Source organism: Schistocerca gregaria, chromosome 4, assembly GCF_023897955.1.
Source record: "Schistocerca gregaria isolate iqSchGreg1 chromosome 4, iqSchGreg1.2, whole genome shotgun sequence".
In the NCBI taxonomy this organism is placed as follows: domain Eukaryota; kingdom Metazoa; phylum Arthropoda; class Insecta; order Orthoptera; family Acrididae; genus Schistocerca; species Schistocerca gregaria.
The window spans coordinates 585,356,964-585,365,339 of NC_064923.1; the positions used below are offsets into that span (position 1 = coordinate 585,356,964).

General features: G+C 43.5%; 1 pseudogene; it reads right to left on the reverse strand.

Annotated features, from left to right (window-relative positions):
* Positions 1-7,445: 7,445 nt before the first annotated feature.
* On the reverse strand, positions 7,446-7,562 carry LOC126268348 (5S ribosomal RNA; annotated as a pseudogene).
* Positions 7,563-8,376: the final 814 nt, after the last annotated feature.

Sequence of the window (8,376 nt, forward strand, 5' to 3'; positions counted from 1 at the left end):
GGATCCTAACGGCCTCGTATCACTAGCACTCGAGATGATAGGCATCTTATCCGCATGGCTGTAAGGGATCGTGCAGCCACGTCTCGATCCCTGAGTCAACATATGGGGACATTTGCAAGACAACAACCATCTGCACGAACAGTTCGACGACGTTTGCAGCAGCATGGACTATTAGCACGGAGACCATGGCTGCGTTTGCCCTTGACGCTGTATGACAGACATGAGCGCCTGCGATGGTGCACTCATCGACGAACCTGGGCTCACAAATGGCAAAACATCATTTTTTCGGATGAATCCAGGTTCTGTTTACAGCATCATGATGGTTGCATCCGTGTTTGGCGACATCGCGGTGAACGCACATTGGGAGCGTGTATTCGTCAACGCCATACTGGCGTATCACCCGGCGTGATGGTATGGGGTGCCATTGGTTAACGTCTCGGTCACCTCTTGTTCGCCGGCACTTTGGACAGTGGACGTTACATTTCAGTTGTATTACGGCCCGTGGCTCTACTCTTCATTCGATACCTGCGAAACCCTACATTTCAGCAGGATAATGCACGAGCGCATGTTGCAGGTCCTGTACGAGCCTTTCTGGGTACAGAAAATGTTCGACTGCTGCCCTGGCCAGTACATTCTCCAGATCTCTCACCAATTGAAAACGTCTGGTCAATGGTGGCCGAGCAACTGGCTCATCACAGTACGCCAGTCACTGCTCTTGATGAACTGTGGTATCGTGTTGATGCTGCATGGGCAGCTGTATCTGCACACGCCATCCAAGCTCTGTTGGACTCAATGCCCAGGCGTGTGAAGGCCGTTGTTACGGCCAGAGGTGGTTGTTCTGGGTACTGATTTCTCAAAATCTATGCATCCAAATTGCTTGAAAATATAATCACATGTCAGTTCTAGTATAATATATTTGTCCAATGAATACCCGTTTATCAGCTGCATTTCTTCTTGGTGTAGCAATTTTAATGACCAGTAGCGTACACAAATCAAAAAAGTTTTGAATCACCCCAGTTCCCAGAACTCCTGAAGAGTAGTGTATGAATGTTCCACATCTTCTCCTAAGGCACTGGACTGATTTCAACCACATTCAGCACACATTTATCTTCCCGTCTGGCAACAATTGCTGTCAGGATAAGAACTACTTATTTATTACCGTTGAGGATCCGTGATGCCATAAACAACGAGATGAATGAAAAATTCTGTGCTACTATATTCGCAACACAGTTTGCAGACTGTATCCACATATTCCACTGACTCTACCTACACAAATTTATGACCGTGTGACATGTAGTGCAAGAGATATGACGTTATAAATACTGAGGCGCCTGCACAAATGTCGCTTAGCGCATGAAGTTTTAATACGTTAATTCTTTACTAGTCGCGCACCCTTGCACTCGAGTCAACTTAAGAAAATCCCTGACACCTGGCAGTACTTTTGACTTCTTTCAACTATGAAACACAAACGACTTTGGCCCAAAACAGCTGCCGTGTATAGAGTTATGAAGACAGAGACGTTTGCAAAGCGCGAAGCAGCTGCCTCCAGCGCACAGAAACTGTCCGGGTTATTACACTACAAACACAGTTCATTTTTGGTTTCCGTGTGTAACAGGAGACTGACAAAATGAATACCTGGGCAATGCAAGGCAGCGCTACTCGTGGACCGACCTCCCACGGGACAAGGAGCCTAGCGTGGACGTGCGATGATACAATTCTGTGACGTCACAACGTGGAATTTCACGTTGCGGAGCATTCACGCGCGTCGGCAGCGCTTAAATGTGCCTGTTTTCTGGTGTGTTACTGTGTTTCCGATAAGTGTTTACAAAATTTTATAGCTTTAAGTGTAATGATTCCCAGGAAAACTCAAACAATTCCACATTAAGATTGTTTCTTTGATAGAGATTTTTGCCTTTCGCTTTCTCTGGTTTATAAACTCCTAAAAATCAAGTTCTAGCTTTGTAAAACATCATATTTTCCGCATTCTCAGTCTTCCCTCTAAGGCCTCTTCCAGCATTGATTCCACCGTCCGTGTTTCTTATCTTTTACTATTACTGTTTACTATTCACTATTTACTGTTTACTATTGATCTATTTCTTTGGTACTGATTCTATTCCCATCGCAAGTTTCTAAGTTGTGTCATTTGTTCTGGAAGATATCTTTCTTGTTTCGTAATTTCTCTAGGTCAGTTTTAAGTATCGTAGTCCTGTAACTCATAGTTTTCCGTTGGGGATTAAATTTTATCTTAATTGTCGCCAAGTAAAGGTCTGTTCCAGTATTCGTTCCTTTCTTCAACTTGACGCTCATAATTTCTTTAGGGTTTTCACTTCAAATCGCAACATGATTAATCTGGAATTTTTCTAAATTCGGTGATCTGCAAGTTTATCCACTGGAAAATATGTGGACAACAGTTTTAAGCTGAAAGCTTTGCTTATACTGATCGATATGTCACGAAGTTTGTTGATTCTCTTGCACTAATATATTAGGTAGCCTCCGACGATTTCGCGAAAGGCTTTCTCTTTTCCAATTTTAGCTCCAAGTAATATTTTGATGTTCTCGTTGGGGATTTTGGATAATTCATTTTCCACGTTTTTCGAAAAATATTCCACCTTGCCTGGGTACTTCTTATTGTCTTCATTTATAAAGGCATTATAGGTTGTTTGCTCACTGCAAAATTAGAAGGAGCTGTCTTTCCTAGTTTTTAAAAAGGAATTTATACTGGGAAGACAAAACTCGTGGGATAGCGAAACGCACATAATTACATAAGGTATAAAAAGTCAGTGCATTTCTAAACATTTATGGTGGTGTCTGTTTGTACTATATCGTGTCTCCTTACCACTTTCGCGCAACAACGCTCTGTGCGTGTTTTTTAGGGAATTAACTAGTTTGAACCTGGGACCTGTTGCTGGTAAGGAGACGCCAGACCACACATGACATGTAGAATTCAGAAGAGTTCAGTGAGACTAGCGATGATATAACCAAGTACTAAATGATCTCAGCGTCAGCTCCACTGCACTCCCTGTAAAATAATCTTAATACTAACTAAATTTAGTGGAAAGGGTTCAAGGCTTTCCTATTTTTAGTTAGTTGGTAAAATAACGTCGAAAAAGCAGTTAAGTTTACCAATGGAAATTTTATTCTACTCTTAAAACATCGTTTATAAATTGCACTATTGATAAAAGGAAATGTTTTAATACAGGATGGTAAAAACCAACTTCGTTCAACAAAAATGTGAACGAATATTCCCTAAATGGGTTTCCAAGTTCTACAATCGATCGAAGGATGACCTATGCTATATCACTTCTATAATCTAGGTTTAAATTAAGTTTCACAAAAGAGAAAACTATCAAAATGGTCTACAGTGACCCTCAATTATCTTCAATTACTTATCTAACTTGTCGTAAATTACAATGGCTCATGTGGCTTCTCAATAACTATAAAATAGAAAAATCATCGCGTTTCAGATCTTTACTTCAAGTGGCAAATGTGAACACCATGAGTTTTAATTAACGATCGACACTAGTATTACGCAAAAAGGGGGTGTAACAGATGAGACTTCTGCAGTTCTGAGTGAAGCCTTATGCGCTCAAAAATGCGGCATCGCGTGCGTTCATTACCTTGTCGGTGTCTAAGCAGCGTCAGGGCGGCAGCGGCCGGCGCAGCAGCTATCCAGCCCGCCGTCTCGGAACTAACTCTGTCCTAACTTCTCCTTACTACAATTTACCGAAGTTAGTTTAAAAAAACTATCTGGCTATGTTTTCATCTGACCAATCAGGGTCTCAATGTTAACCTTAAGCTCCGCCTACAAAAATTCTGTCTATCCAATGAGAAACGTTATACTTTCCGTGGTGGGGCAATGTTTTTAAAGTTTGCAACGTAACAGAGACGCTAAAAAGTTTCACGCTAAAACCTGCAGCTAGTGTGGTCCTTTTAGCGTTATCGTAAGATCTATACTGCTCTTCTGGAGGGCTCTATCTTTTAACATGGGCTGGGGAGTGATCCTAATGTAACAGACACGCGAAAAAGCCTCACGTTAAAACGTGCGGGTTGTATAGTCGTACAGGTAGGCTCGCAGCGTGGGTGCCCAGCCCCTCCCTTATCTAGCTTAACACGGTTCTGCTCTCTGCTTCTGTCCTCGTACCTCCCCTAGGAACTGCGTCTGCCTCACGGTGGGAAGGTACGACATGCATTTATGCATTCTTGTGTTAGTCTGTGGTATTCCATTTGCTCACTCGTTACTCGTATTACTTTGGTTAATTTAATGTCACGATTTATTCCGAGCTATGTGACATACTACTGGATTTGCTTATCATGTCAGGGTTTTCATGTCAGGGTTTTCATGTAAGGTGTTGGATTTGCCTGATACCTTACACATTGGTGGAGATCTCAGATGATTCATGTGGAAAAAGCTTCCATCATGAATATGGCCGCATGCCGGGTATTCAAAGACCTTGAACGCGGAATGGTGGTTGGAACTAGACGTATGGTACACTCCATTTCGGAAATCGTTAGATAATTCAATATCTCTAGATCCACAGTGTCATGAGTGTGCCGAGAATACCACATTCCGGCATTGCGCTCACCACGGACAACGCAGAGACCGACGGCCTTCACTTAATGACCGAGAGCAGCATAGGGTTGTCATCGCTAACAAATAAGCAACATTGCGTGAAATAAACACAAAAATCAATGTGGGGCGTGCGACGAACGTATCGCTTAGGACAGTGCGGCAAAATTTGGCGTTAATGGGCTATGGGAGCTGAGAACACACACGAGTGCCTTTGCTGACAGCACGACATCGCCTGCAGGGCCTCTCCTGGGCTCGTGACCATGTCTGGTGGACCCTAGACGACTGGAAGACCGTGTCCTAGGTAGATGAGTCCCAATTTCAGTTGGTAAGAGGTAATGGTAGGGTTCGAGAGTGGCGCAGATCCCATGAAAGTTGTCAGAAAGGCCCTGTGAAAGCTGCTGGTGGTTCTATAATGGTGTGGGCTATGTTTACGTGGAATGGACTGGGTGCCCCGGTCCAACTGAACCGGTCATTGACTGGCAATTACTATGTTCGGTTGCTTCAGATCATTTTCAACCATTCGTGGACTTCATGTTCCCAAACAATGGTGTAATTTCACCAGACCACAGTTGTTCGCGATTGGTTTGAAGAACAATCTGGACAGTTACAGCGAATGTTTTGGCCATCCAGATCGCCCGACATGAATCCCATCGATCAATTATGGGACATGGTCGAGAGGTCAGTTCGTGCGCTATATACTGTACGGGCGACACATTCGCAATTATGGACGGCTATAGAGGCAGCATGGCTCAGTATTCTCGCAGGGGACTTCCAGCGACTTGATGAATCCATGCCATGTCGAGGTGTTGAACTACGCAGGGCGAAAAGAGGTCCGACACGATATTAGATGGTGTCCCAATGCAACACAAACAATGGGTTTTTCTCATGTAAAAACTAGTGTGTATTAAGACATAGTATATTCACTATGCAGTAAAAGAGCTTCCGAATCAAACGATGATGATTTGCACGTGAGTTCTGTAAGGAAAATTTACTCTCTATTGATATGTTTCGTATCGTAGTTGAAATGCGATAACACATGTTTTCAAGTATAGTATCCGGACTGTGCAACTGTTTTTGATATTTCCGATTAGGGCAATATTACCAGTTTCGACTAACTGTGAACGGAGCTTTTGATTTAGTTTATTGCTCTGTGTGACGTAAACGGAACGCATACTCACCCAAACTGTGATTTAATGCGTGTTTCACAAAGTCCTCTAAATCACAGAAACTTTTCTGGTCAGAACCAGTGAAACGTATTAACTTATCTCACTGGAACACCCAATAAATATGAAAATCACTCAATTCTGACAAATAAAGCTCAGTTAGTAGATTGTATCTGATGACAGCAGTATGGTACCGAAACGTGTCGTGACAAACTACAAAAAAAAAAAAAAAAAAGTTCCTGATGCAGAAAAGTTTGTTGTTCTTAACTCAGTTATTATAAAGGAGGAGTCTCACATCTCTGAGGTGCAACACCGATTGTTCGTGACAATAACTTTCCTTTTTTCCGAGCTATTATAATTGCATGCTAATGCAGTGTTCCTCTTTGTCCACGAAAGTCAAAGCGTTAACTGGAGTTTTAGTAATTCTTCTCTCCGTCATTATACGGAAAAAAGTGCTGTTAGATGGGTCTGATCACTATGGGACTTAACATCTGACGTCATCAGTCCGCTAGATCTTAGAACTGCTTAAACCTAACTAACCTAAGGACATCACACACATCCATGCCCGAGGCAGGATTCGAACCTGCGACCGTAGCAATCTCGCGGTTCCATACTGTAGCACCTAGAACCGCACGGCCACTTTGGCCGGCTGCTGTAAGATTCATATGTTTTGTAGCGAAATATAATACACCTCAAAACACTTTTCCAAGCTTCGTCCACTTCAACGGACTAACGTGTTTTTCTTTTTTATATCACAATCTTCTTCTGTTGCTTCCTCTTCATCTGCTGTCTTCTCTCTCTCTCTGTCTCTCTCTCTCTCATTCTCTCTCTCTCTCTCTCCCTCTTTCTCTCTCTCTATTCTTTCCGTTCCAGCGGACTAACGTCTATATAACATCTTTGCATGCCCCTCTCATTGGCGTACGGTCAACCGAAAAAAAATCCGTTGCAAACGAATGATTGAAAAATCTCCTATTACAGTCTAAATTTGTGCTCTCTTAACATTGATAGCCAGTCTCGTACAAGTACTGGACACACGGTAATAGTAGTTGCAGAGCAACCAGTCACTTCAGGTCTGAGCGAGACTCCGTCGTTATACGAAGCAAGAAGATATTCTGAGGCCATGAAGACGAAACGTGTATTTCTCTTAGGCCTCCTTCCTAATACGGAGCTACAAGATTAACTGTCGTTGCCGTAAATGGAACAGTGAGTTAACAGCTAGCGCATCAGAAATGGATTCGGAAAAACTATTTCAAATACGTGTGCGGGCTTATGTTTAATATACGTATGCTCCAATGACACAGGCTGACACGAGAGCCGCTCTAGGCGCTGTTTCCACCACAATAAATTTTTCCGGTCACCTTGGGACTCTATTTCACATCTGACATATACTTTCGGGAAGAGCTACATTAACAAACGCTGTCACTGCATTCCTCTTTTCAAGTACTTTCGAACGCCGTTAAAGAAAAGCGCTTCGTTTTATTAACATACTAAAACGAAAACTAAACTCCACCCGCACAGGCCATGAAGGCCCAAAGGTACCGACCGGCCGCCGTGTCATCCTCAACCCACAGGCACCACTGAATGCGGATAAGGAGGGGAATGTGGTCAGCACACGGCTCCCCCGGCCGTATGTCAGTTTCCGAGACCGAAGCCACTACTTCTCAAGCAAGCAGCTCCTCAGTTTGCCTCACAAAGGCTGAGTGAACCCCGCTTGCCAGCAACGCTCGGCAGACCGGATGGTCACCCATCCAAGTACTAGCCCAGCCCGACAGCGCTTAACTTCGGTGATCTGACGGGAACCGGTGTTACCACTGCGGCAAGTCGTTGGCTGTATTAACGTACAGCGCTATTCAAAAAGAATGAACAGATTTCAACACTTTTTGCTTCGAAACTACAGATGATGAAAACACAATTCCAACTCTCCTGGAAAGACAAAAATTCAAATTTTTATGCGTTCAGTGTGAGCACCGTGTGTTACACGACAAATATCAAAATGGTGGCTCATTTCCTGCCACACGCGAAGCAGCTAGTCTCTCGTTATCGAATTCACAGATTCATCAACGCAATGTCGCAGATATGAGGGAGGGGGGATGGATGATAACGCGGTCTTTTTAAATCTTGTGTAGTTTGGAAGCAATAAGTGTTTGAAGTTTGTTCCTTCTTTTTGAATACCACTGTGTATATATTTACTTCAGTACCTCGTTTGGTGCGAATGCACAAACAGTGCCCGAACTCTTACGGGAATCGGCAACGCGCCACGAGTAATGAGTATAATGGGCGGGAGCACTATGAACGTAGTGCGGGACAATACGTTGAGAATGTGGGTTTCGCGGGAGGCGTGCCAAAGATAAATCGCTGCAGTGGCGGTATCCTCTGTGTCCTCGGTGGCTCAGAAGGATAGAGCGTCTGCCATCTAAGCAGGAGATCACGGGTTCGAATCCGGGTCGGGGCACACATTTTCATCTGTCCCCGTTTGACGTATGTCAAAGTCTGTAAGCAGCTAAGGGTGTTAATTTCATTCTAACGAGGTGCATGTCCACCGATGATATCTGTCCGAAAGAACAGGTACCATCTTAATATACACTCCTGGAAATTGAAATAAGAACACTGTGAATTCATTGTCCCAGGAAGGGGAAACTTTAT